Genomic DNA, 13,375 nt, shown 5'->3' on the forward strand with positions numbered 1-13,375 from the left:
TTGTATTTATCAAAGTAGAATATGCAAAATAAAATAGATTATTCATTCAATTTGAATTAACACATTGCATGCGGTATCAAAGTTTAACGGATATTATTAGAATTTTGAATTTAAATAGGTCAAAATAGATATAATGCGACACAAATATTTTAATGCTACGAAGCAGCTTCTATTGTATTGCAAGAAAATGTATTTAAATAAATGTAAGATTTAAATAAATCAAAGTTCAACGGATATTATTAGAATTTTAAATTTAAATAGGTCAAAATAGATATAATGCAACACAAATATTTTAATGCTGCAAAGCAGCTTCTATTGTATTGCAAGAAAATGTATTTAAATAAATGTAAGACTATACTTCCATAAAAAAACTTACCTTTTTTAAAAAAAGGTAAAAAAGCACCAAGTAAAAATATTATATAAAAAAACAATGTTATTTTTTAATTACTAAGAAATTGTCCCACAAAAAATTGTTCTACAAAATTCAATTATATAAAAAATTCTACAAAATAATTATGACATCAAAAAACTGCGCCAAATAAAAATTAAAGTATATAAATAAAGTTTTATTATTTTAAATATTTAAAAAAGCTACTCAGCCATATATTTTGTATTACTTTTGCAGATTCTAATTTTGCAGATCTGATCTGAAAAATTTATCACAGAATCATCTATGTATTTTTATGTATGATGTTATCATCTATATAGTCAAAACGATTTAGATCTTGTATTAAAAATTAATGTCATTTTAATGTCGAACTTAAAAATTTTAAGTCTTGGTAGTATACACGCCGGCGAATAAGCATCATTTAGAGTATAAGCAGAGAAAGGTATAAAATCGAAGGTTTACCAAAACTTAAAAATTTTAAGTCTTGGTAATACACCGAGAATAATACGTGCCTTGTGCAGGATTTATTTCCAACAAAAACTTAGTTTCGTTGGAAATGTACGCAGCAACATTCGCGTATGGCTCTTTACTCCTTTCTTGCGCTTTTAGATTTATATTTAATATATACAGAGCCGTAATTTAATCTTAGTTGTTAATCATTGCAAACCCATGTAGAATTCTATGAAAAATTAATCATTGCAAACCCATGTAGAATTCTATGCAAAATAAATCATTGTAAACCTATGTAGAGAATTATATGAAAAATTATTCATTGTAAAGCCATGTAGAATCTTACTACAAAAGTAATAACATAAAAAAATTGCACCAAGTGAAAGTAGAGACTTGTAGCAGTGGAACATTAAAATTGCAAACATATATAGAGTCGTACAATGAACTAGTAAAAATTTAAAATTGCGCAAATAAATAAAAATTTTTACAAAAAATTAATATTTAAAAACTTATGCAAATTTATAATTAATATAAAATAAAAAAAATAAAATTTTTGTTAAAAAACTTGGCGCACTGCTAAATAATATTCTAATAATATTAAAATTAAATTATTTGTTACTTTAAAACTTATTGCAATTAAAATATATTTTAATATATATTGCAATTTTAATTTTCATCTGGTACAAGTTTCTACTTTCACTTGGCACAATATTTTTTATATCATTACTTTTGTAGTAAAATTCTACATGAGTTTACAATGGATAATTTTTTATACAATTCTCTACATAAGTTTACAATGGTTTATTTTGCATAGAATTCTACATGGGTTTGCAATGATTAATTTTTCATAGAATTCTACATGAGTTGGCCATGATTAATTTTTCATAGGATTCTACATAGGTTTGAAATGAGTAATTTTTTGTTACTGGCCGTTAACTGGGCGCCGTTAACTGGGCGCCTTTTTTTACCTTTTTTTTAAAGATAAGTTTTTAGAGATTATATCATTCATTGTATATGATAAACATCTAAATAAATGAGCGAAGAACCCGTCACCACTTCTGTCATATTTCAAATCAAAATACGACGGTCCTCTTTGCTTACTATAGATAAAAATAACTATCTTGTACAACCATTTTTATTAAAAATATTTTTAAAAGTCTTAGGATTTTACAATTAGTCTTAGGGTTTGCAATGGGTAATTTTTTGTTACTAGCATGCCGTTAACTGGGCGCCTTTTTTTAACCTTTTTTAAGGGATTACACAAATGTAAATATGAATATGTATTTATATTTGTATTTATACACTTATATACGATTTTACGACATTATTATGTATAAAGATATATCTAGAGAGAACGCATTCTTTATAAAAATGATTAAATTTTTGAAGTTTATTTATATCATTAGACAAAATTCATATATACTTCTTTGGACAAATGTTGGTGCAGGTTTTAAGATAATAAAATGTACTTATGTATATAATGTATATGTACATATGTATATAAAGATGTGGCCTGTACACATTTGTGTTTTCATTTTTATTCTATTATTTCTCACGAACAAATATAACTAGTTTTGTTTAATTAATACATTGTGCCAAAGATCAGATAATCTTTATGACGAGATTGTAATTAATTTTCTGCAAACCTATCAGTCCCAACTGCCATACATCTGTATGTGAGAATTGTGGCCTGTACACTTTCGTGTTTTTATTTTTATTTTATTATTTCTTACGTACAAATATAACTAGTTTTGTTTAGTTAATACATTGTGCCAAAGAGTCACAACTTTATAACGATTAATTTCCTAGTGCTTGTAATCAAATGATATATATCCATTATTATTTTTGTGATTCACATATTTTATGAGATGTACTATTGATCAAAAAGTCATTTTATTTTATGTCATAATTCGAGTACTATACTACAATTCTACTCCATAAAATATTGTACATGCGAAGGAAGTACATTATCCTTGTTATAATATCGATTTTTACCGAGGTAAGAGTTGTGCGATGTATAAGACTATGATATCTTTTTTGTATTAAATGAGTCTGACGATGAAAATAAAATAGCTAATTCACAAAATATTCTATTCTGCTGATTTTTTATTATTGTTTCACTGCAGATTGGCAAGATTTATGAGACAGTTCCTCGAAATTAAACAACTTTATATTTTATTTTAAAACAACAATCTTATATATCTATCTATTGCATTAATGTTTGTTGTAGATTTTAGAATTATAGAATATGTTAATATTTTCTGGTTATAAGATTGTTGTTTTAAAATAAAATATAAATTTGTTGATAAACTTGTTGATAAATAAATACTTGCAAAACATCAATGTGTATGTATATGACTAATAAATGACTAATATTTATGTATACATGACTAATATATATGTACTAGCTTTTCGGACCGCGCTTCGCGCGGTCCTCAAAGCTTTTCTATTCGGACCGCGCTTCGCGCGATCCTCATATAGCCTATATTGAATCCGTTTTAACACAAAAAATTAAATTTAACGTATAAGACGGGCAACAAGAGCCAAATCGCGGATGACAATGCGTTATCCTAACGAAACTAAATAATTTTTCGTTAGAATTAAATACCGGTGCACAAGGCACCAAATTTTTACTTGGACACGGCCAAGATTTTAAATATGAAATAATCTCATATTTTGAGATTTAATTTCAATACCCCTTTTAACCCCCCCACGGAAAATAAATAAATGAATGCAAGAGAAAAATATAGATCCGAAAATCGCTGAATCGGGAAACGAACCCGAGACCTTTCGCTTGCCGGGCGACTGCTCTTCCAGCTGAGCTATTCAGATCTTTTCGATTCTATACTTTTCTCTGTTATATATATTAATGTTGGTAAACAAATGCATTTTTTAAGCCAGCGTGTATCAATATAAGAGTTTTAACAAGGCTCTGTAATATAAATATAAATTTAACGTATAAGACAGGCAACAAGAGCCAAATCGCGGATGACAATGCGTTATCCTAACGAAACTAAATAATTTTTCGTTAGAATTAAATACCGGTGCACAAGGCACCAAATTTTTACTTGGACACGGCCAAGATTTTAAATATGAAATAATCTCATATTTTGAGATTTAATTTCAATACCCCTTTTAACCCCCCCACGGAAAATAAATAAATGAATGCAAGAGAAAAATATAGATCCGAAAATCGCTGAATCGGGAAGCTTCCGATTCGGCGCGTTCCTTCTTCTGGAGAGTACGCCGCATCTCCAACATCAGGCCCTTGTTCACTAGATAAGACTCTTCGCCGAGTGAAGGTATGTCCTGTTTAGCATAGACGTCATGCTTTATTTCGTCTACACGCTCAGCCAAGATATCATTCATCGCATCGAACTTCTCCCACAGTTTGTCGAGATTCAGAAGCCGGGCTTCCACTGCACCGAGTGTGATGTTGGCCTCGCCGAGCTTACGAAGGTTATCGTATGCGCGCGAAATCTTGCCATATAGCGCGGTGGCGTTGGTAATTATAGTCGTTGTGTCTGCCATCTCTGACACTGTCTTATTTTCAGATGCACTGTTCACCTACACTGAAAAACTCTACGCTTCCGTGGCACCGGATTCACAGGAGGTTCTGGAGGATCCGGCTCGAAGGACCAAAATAATGTGCGCGACGGAAGGCAGGATAAGGATGTCGGAAGCGAGAAGACGGCGAAGCACGACACTCGACACACACGTATCGTTTGATATAACTATATTTTAAACTAAAACGAAGAAAAATACAAATACTGAAAACCGCACAGAATTTACAAAAAAGTTAACTGATTAGGAGAATCCAAAAGAAATAGCCAAGTCGGTAATTAATAATTAAACGTTCCGCAAGCAACGGTAATTCAACGTGGTAAAGAGAAAAAGACAAGCGATCTTTTTCAAACAGTAGCAACACACTCTTGACGCGACGAGCAATCGGAAAAGAGCGTCGCGATCACGAGAGAGGAGGTTTTTATAGGCCCGTGTTTCTAGAATAGTCGAGAATAATCCTCTTTATTCTATCGTTTGGCTGAGGTCGAAAGAGCGTTTTGTGTAATTATTTACTTTTAGAAAAATAATCTTTTTGTTGTTATCGGAACTAAAGTGTATCTCCTCTCGCGCGACCGCGGTGTTTACAATTATCGGTGATTTAACGTAAGCGCTTTCTTTTCGCAGGCGCGGGGTATACGTATACCTGTGCGGCCGAGCGCTATTTTAAAGAATATTAATAAAAAATGATGCATGATGCATGTTGCATGTCACGATTGCATGAGTTTTTAAAGCAATAATGTTCTTAAGTCTTTTCAGTTTGCAATTAGCCGTTCGAACACTCAATTTTTTTTATTTCTAATGTACCCACCGCTAACCCGCTATTATTAGCTCTCATACAATGTCATAATTCTTCAATTTACAAAATTTCCCTGTATATTACATTTTTTGTAAAACATTTTTCACTTTCTTCAATTAAATGTCCTTGATTGCAACATTCATCAATTTTAATTTTTACACTTTCTCTTTTTGTTGCTCTAGAAAATGCCACATAAAGTTGACCATGAGCAAATACAGGATGTGGCAAATAAATTCTAATTTTTTCTAAACTTTGTCCTTGTGATTTATTTATTGTCATAGCAAATGACACTCGAATAGGAAACTGTCTTTGTTTAAACTTAAATGGCAGTTCCAAATCATTTGTAATTAAATCTATCCTCGGAATCATAACAATTTGTCCTCGAGCAGGACCTGTTATAACTTCTACATAAATTATATTATTTTTCAAATTAGTTATAATAAATCTTGTACCATTACAAAGTCCTTTTCTAGTATTTAAATTTCTTAATAAGATTACTGTAGCACCAACTTTTATTTTAAGCCGATGAACTGGCATTCCAGAAGGTGTCAGTGAGTTTAGAAACTCAGTTGGAAAATTTAATTGCTCCTGTGGATCATCACTTACAATACAGTCAATAGAGAGATACTCCTTTTCTTCTCCTTCCATTAGACAAAGAATTTCATCATTAATTTTGAAAGTATCCTCATTTTTAGGACAAAGAATCGCTCGATCTTGATTTTCTCTATTCCTTTTCATGGTAATTCTATCACCAAAAATCTCATTAATAAGAGATTCTTTTGATATAAAATCTTGTGGAATTTTAATCGTGTCTAGATTTAGTCCATCTGTATTTGATAATTTACCATCTCCGAGTTGCATTAACCAATTTGCAAATTCTTTTTCTTCCGCAGTTCTCATATTTTGCTGTAATTTAACCTTAATTACATTCCTCCATATAGGGTTGTATTTTACAGTCGATTCAATTATCGCTGTTTTGTGTACATGAGGTACTACTAAAAATAGATAAATTAATAGATTAATCATTTTCTCTCTCTCTCTCTTTCTCTTTAACACACATAAACACACATGTCTATCTTTTTCTCTCTCTTTCTCTTTTACTATCTCTTCCCCCTCTCTCTCTCCCCCTCTCCCCCTTTCTCACTCTCTCTCTCTTTCTTTAAGACACGCTTCTCTCTCTCTCTCTCTTTAAGACACTCTCTCTCTCTTTAAGAGACACGCTCTCTCTCTCTCTTTAAGACACACGCTCTCTCTCTCTTTCTCTCTTTAAAACACACGCTCTTTCTCTCTCTCTCTCTCTCTCTCTCTCTCTCTCTCTCTCTCTCTCTCTCTCTAAGACACGCGCTCTCTCTCTTTCTCTCTCTCTTTAAGACACGCTCTCTCTCTCTTTCTCTCTCTTTCTCTCTCTCCCTCTTTCTTTTTTTAAGACACACGCTCTCTCTCTCTCTCTTTCTTTAAGACACACGCTCTCTCTCTCTCTCTCTCTCTCTCTCTCTAAGACACGCGCTCTCTCTCTTTCTCTCTCTCTTTAAGACACACGCTCTCTCTCTCTCTTTCTCTCTCTTTCTCTCTCTCCCTCTTTCTTTCTTCTTCTTTAAGACACACGCTCTCTCTCTCTCTCTTTCTTTAAGACACACGCTCTCTCTCTCTCTCTTTCTTTAAGACACACGCTCTCTCTCTCTCTCTAAAATTAAAATCTACTTACATTATGCTGATTTGAACTGCATGCATGCATTTTCGCTGCTCTCTTTAGTCTTACATAGTAAATTAAAGATTAAAGCATTTTCGATCTCGTCACATTTTTCTTTTTAAAAGCCAAAGCCACATGTGTGAATCTGCTTCGGTTCTCTTTACATCCTTCCGCTCGTCGCCTCTCCCTTCTACTCCTATCTCTTTTTGACACCTTTCTCTCCTTTTAAACAAATCGTCTTCTTTAGAGACGGCGGCTTCTTTAGGACCGCTCTCTCTCTTTCTCTCTTTGAAAACAATTTCCTTTCTGTTCTCATTTCTCTAAAATCGTCCTTCTTGTCCATTCTTGTCGAAGAGCGCTCTCTCTCTTTTTTCTCTTTAAGAAACGCCTCTCCTTTCTCAACAATTTCACTCTTTCCTTGTCGTTTGACAAAGCTCTCTCTCTCCTCTCTTTAAGAACACAACTCTCTTCCTCATGCATTTCTCTCCTCTCGAAAAATGCACTACTTCTTGTCCTCTTTAGAAACGCGTCCTACATTTCGATAGTCCTCCCTCATTCTTTTACATGTTGGTTAAGCCGTATTATGTGTCACATTGATTTAAAAAAAGTTTAAGGAAATGTTTGTATAAAATAAGAATATTGAATTTAAATGTTACTATGGCCAAGGCATACAAATTAAAGGTTTATTTACACGAATTGCACACATAATCACAAACACGTACACAAATTTTTTTTAAATTACTTCTTGGTGTGACCAAGTCAATAAATGCGTATGCACATGGGTGCATGAGTGGATAAATAGGATGATATAAATTTGTTAAAATCATAGTAGCCATCCCCGACAAAGTTTAAGTACAAATTTCAAAAAAATCTGTGAATAAATGTGTGAATGCGTGGGTGGAGGTGTAACACTTGAAAAAACCACATCGTCACCATCTCCACAAAATTTGCAACATTTTGGTACCAATTTAAGAAAAATCGGTTCATAAATATGCGATTGCGTAAGTGGGTGCGTGGGTGGAGGCGTAAACTTAAAGAAATAAAACAGCAGTTTTCTCAGAAAAATTTGCAACATTTTGGTATCAATTTTGTAAAAATTGGTCCATAAATGCGCATGCATTTGTGTGAATGCGAGGGCGGGTGCGTGGGTTGAAATGTAACACTTGAATAAACCGCATCGTCGCCATCTCCAAAAAATTTGCAACATTTTGGTACCAATTTAAAAAAAAATCGGTTCATAAATATACATTTGCGTGGGTGGGTGTGTGGGTGGAGGCGTAAACTTAAAAAAATAAAACAACAGTTTTCTCAGAAAAATTTGCAACATTTTGGTACTAATTTCGTGAAAAATGGTCCATAAATGCGCATGCGTGTGGGTGAATGCGTGGGTGGGTGCGTGGGTGGGGGTGTAACACTTGAAAAAACCGCATCGTCGCTATCTCCAAACAATTTGCAACATTTTGATACCATGTGTTCAGAAATATTGCAAAAAAAGAAACATACCCTCCTCTGAAGAAAAAAAAAATTAAAAAATTAAAAAAAAAACCCACAGCAGTCACCCCCGAAAAATTTGCAACATTTTGGTACCAGTTTCACGAAAATCGGTCCACAAATGCGGAAGTAGTTCGCGTACATACATACAGACAGACGGTGCTTATATATAAAGATATATTAGTCATATACATATACATTAATATTTTGCAAGTATTTATTTGTCACTTACAATATCCTTATGACGAGATAAATGCATTTGAATCACATGTCAATTTTGTAATTAATTTTCTGCAAACCTAAAGTATAAAAACGCTCAGTTTGTGCGGAAAACAAAATGTTTAATTTTGTTCATTTATTTATAATAAAACTTCTAAATATTTAATTAGAATGAGTCAACAACATATACCTGAAATTATAGAAATTTGATGAGATTTGTGTTTCTCTTTTGCAATTCGTTCAACTTCCTTCATCAACAGTGTTAGAATTTATCATTTTATAACTCAATTAATTCATGGGTAGTGCTTCTTGTTAATGCTGTGTTGGGTGCTGCTCCCTTTTTTTATTGTATTATTTGGTACTAACATAAGTCTTTGTCTTGTATGTCTGCTCGTTTGTTTATCTCAGATTATATATCTTGTCTCTGAACAAAGTGTCGTTTATCCATTCATTCCACATTCTGCATGATATACCTGCAACAGGTTATGGGCTCAGTCTCGGTAGATACCGGGAATATAATTTAAGTCAAAGAAAAATATACAATTTATCTATTTTTCTGTGGTCTGTTGTTTTTTTGTACGTATCCGTCGAAAGCATGGCGACAGAACCGGCTTCTCGGTCGCTTTTGCGAAGCTCAAAGGACAAGAAAATTATATTAACTGGAAATTCCAAATGAAGAATTATTTGCGGCATGACAATTTGTGAAGTGCTATCAGTGGATACGTCGAAGGAAATAGAACGACAGCCGAAGAAAAATTACGAAGAGATGAGAAAGCTCTCTCGAAGATTAATCTCAAGATTGATCAATGCTGCTTTTCATACCTTATAACGTGTGAAACTGCTAAGCAGGCATGGAATGCACTTGAAAATGCATTTGAAGATAAGGGACTCAATCGACGTGTGGGACTTCTTCGTAGTCTATGTTCCGTAAGATTGGAAAATTTTACTTCAATAGAAACCTATGTCAATGAAGTTATGTCGCTCGCTGAAAAACTTCGTGTTGTAGATAAACCGGTTGATGAATTTCTAGGAGCTATTATGTTACTAGGTCTCCCTGACACATCAATCAATCAACCTATGTGCATGGCACTTGAACATTTAGATGCGGATATCACTAGTGATTTAGTTAAAACTAAACTGTTACAGGACACTAATTGGAATAAAACAAATCCACAAACTGCGATGTTCTCATATAAACAAAAAAAGGAATTTTAACCCAAATAAATCTAAGCCAAAGAAACCTTTTTGTTGGAATTGTCATAAAGCTAGACATTACAAATCTGACTGTATAAAACGTATACAAAATACTGAAACCAAGGCTTCATCGGAGAAGAAATGTTTAGATAAATCTATTGAAAAGGACAAAAAGAACGAAAAAAAAAAGGATTACATTGGTCAAAAAAATTATCGCAACACGCAATTAATATCAAAATTTTGCGTAAATTCAAATAAGCAAATCTCCGCAAAAAATTATCGTATTAAAAATTTTTTTTGTTTTAAAGGATGAAGTCTCTACTTTAAGAAACTTTCGTTTGATTTTGATTTCATCCTCTTCTCCTCTTTCCACTCTTTCAAAAAGTAAGGTGTTTTTTTTCAAAAAATTGCAAAATTTGACGAACTCTACAAAGTAAAATAAATTTTTTTCGCAAATCTTATTATTTGCACATTTTTGTAAAATATGAACTTTTTCGTACAAATTAAAAAAAGCAAAGTTTGTACGATTTTTTTGGGCAGAGTTACGGCATATCAAAGTTATCTATGCATTTTTGTACAATTATCACCAGCATCAGCGATACCAGACGCGCACCAACGATGATTGCACGACAAATTGCTAATGAAGATCTCTCTCACAGGATCAGTGATTACACAATTAGAAGACGTTTACGTGAACGTGGTTTAAGATCGCAACTTCGACATTTTCCTCTTCTAATGTATGAAAAAAATGCATACTTCAAAATTCATACATTTGGAAAAAAAATGTTGAACTCACGATCTTAAACCACGTCTTTTAATTTTTTGATTACTGATTCTGTGAGGGAAATCTTCATTACCAATTTGTCGCGCAACCATCGTTAGTGCGCGTCGGGTATCGCTAATATTGGTAATAATTGCACAAAAATGCATAAATAACTTTGATATGCTGTAACTCTGCCAAAAAAGTCGTAAGAACTTTGCTTTTTTTAATTTGTAGGAAAAAGTCCATATTTTACGAAAATTTGGATAAGATTTGCGAAAAAAATTTATTTTACTCCGTAGAGTTTGCGAAATTTTGATATTAATTGCGTGTTGCGATAACTTTTTTGACCAATGTATATATATATAAAATATATTATTCTGTTTTTTAAAAAGGGCATATTATCAAGATTCAACTAATATGCATTCTTTAGAAAGGGATTCGATAGAAAGGGAACGAGATTCAACTAACATGCCTTTAGGGAATAATAAATATTATAAAGTGCGTATTCTCTTGCAAATTGCTTTCGAGAGTAGTTCTTGAAGAGTGATTTTTGCAAATAGGCATATACCCTTTTAAATATTTGAAGAGTATGTTTATTTGCAAGATACATTCTGCGAGAGCAACGATAAAGGTGGACACCCCATTACATATATATATATATATATATATATATATATATATATATATGTATGGTGGCGCGGGCGCGTATCCTGAAAATAGCCCGGGCATATATTCTGGTGCAGGTACGTATCCTGTAAGCCCGGAGGATATATATCCTGGTGCAGATACGTATCTTGCAGCAGCGGGCACATATTCTAGCGCGGAAGCATATCCTACTGCGCCAGGCACATATCCCGGTGCCGGCACGTATTTTGCGGCACATATTCTGGCACGGGAGCGTATCCTGCTGCGCTAGTTATATATCCCGGCGCGGGAACGTATTATGTGGGTTCGGGTTCACGGTTTTTCATTCTCTTCCGCTCCCGATTTACCGCTTGCCGTACGACTTTATTTATGCGCTGCAAAATGAAACTAGTTAGATATTTTTACACACACACACACACACTCTCTCCCCTCTCTCTTTCCCTTCCACCCTCTCTCTCTCGCACCACACACACACACACACACACACACACACACGCGCGCGCTTGCACGCATGCACGCATATAGACACGCACACTGTCGTGACTCGACCTCGTAAATTTCTTTTAAACAATAATAATATAATAACAATAAAAAAGAGATTAATAATATAATTAGGAAATATTAACAAAAATACTAATAAACAAAATAAGTAAAGTAGGTAAGAGCAAGCGAAGAAAGCGAGTAGCGCGAAAGCGACCTCGATACTAGCCGGACTCCAAGAAGTACGAGTAAGCAAACATCAAAAGAAGAATACGGCATGCTGAGGCTGCAACGCCCTAAATTAAAGCAAATATAAGGAGATTGACAACGATCAACAGGGGTCCGATCTTAGAACGTGCCACGCGCAGTGGTCCGCGCATTGCCAAATTATACTATTATTAGAATAAAATGTTGTTACTTTGAACTCGCGAATGTCTACTTAGTACGTAGATCCTAACCCTTTGAGCGTGACGATCCTCTACCTAAACGTTTCTACCTTCGGCGACGGGCACAACATAATTTGGTGCAGCGGTGAGATCCTCGACGCCAGCACGGGTAAGACCTCGAGAAAAATAAAAGGATGTTACGTCCCGTACGCAATCGCGGCGTGTTATTCACGAAGGGTATATCTCGCGTTACACGTGTTCGGATTGTTGCGTGAGACAACGTCCTATTTAAAAGTTTCCGGGGATACTCACAACGAAGGGTTTTCACAATAATTTGTTAATAAATCCAACAGCGAAACAATAAAATAATTCAATGATCTAATTAGAGTCCCAGAATTATATTGAATTATAAAAATATATGTATAGAAATGTGGATATATTAAATAGACTTACTACTTATTGTGAGCGTTGATTCTTAATTTTTAGCATGATGGAACTTCGGTTGGCTGCAGGTGGCTTGGTGGTCCGTTGGTTCGTCGGACAACCACTTATTGCGCACAAAAGCACTAATAAAGCACTAATAGAGTACTAATTACAATAGTTTCGCCGGAGAAAAAGGTAGTGAGTGCTCCGTGGCAAAGTTCGTGCTCATATCCCGTTTTTTGGTTCATGCTCTCCATTTTATCCTCTTAACAAGATCCTGCAAATGAAAATCCGTAAACGCAATTTTTAATATTTTTACTTTCTCCTACCGCGGGGTGAATTCCAAAGATCGACGAATCGGAAATTTTATTACAAGGATCTTTGAATCGGAGTTTGTTTCCAAAAAGCGGGGATGTCTCATAGATTGAGTATCGCCGGTGGTGTTTGTTGTTAGATTTCCTCGGCGTATATCGCTATGTTTGGCGGTTATTAATGATGTCTTTTTATTGACTGGGTTGCCTATTTATTACTTGTTTGGCAAGGATCGACGGGTCTTAATGTGGTCTAATCTTATTTTTTTGAGAAAAATTTGCTTCCGGTGCGTTATCGCCGTGTTTTCTCAATTTGTACACAAGAATTTTTGCTTTTGCTCTGCACGTTTTATTTACTAATTTATATAAATACTATATATTTTTCTCTCGCTTTCCTCGCTTTCGTCACTTTTAGCTCTGTCTTCATATTTTACAATTTATATTTGTTGGGCCTTCACGATATATCCGGCTGTGTTGGCACGTTTACGATTTTTATCATATGCGCTATTCAGATTATCATTTCCTTCATTTTTATTTATCTAACAATAAATTCTATTCTGGTCGTGAGAAAGAAA

The sequence above is a fragment of the Nylanderia fulva genome, unplaced genomic scaffold, assembly GCF_048542155.1.
Source record: "Nylanderia fulva isolate GAGA-0341 unplaced genomic scaffold, ASM4854215v1 Scaffold61, whole genome shotgun sequence".
Classification (NCBI taxonomy): domain Eukaryota; kingdom Metazoa; phylum Arthropoda; class Insecta; order Hymenoptera; family Formicidae; genus Nylanderia; species Nylanderia fulva.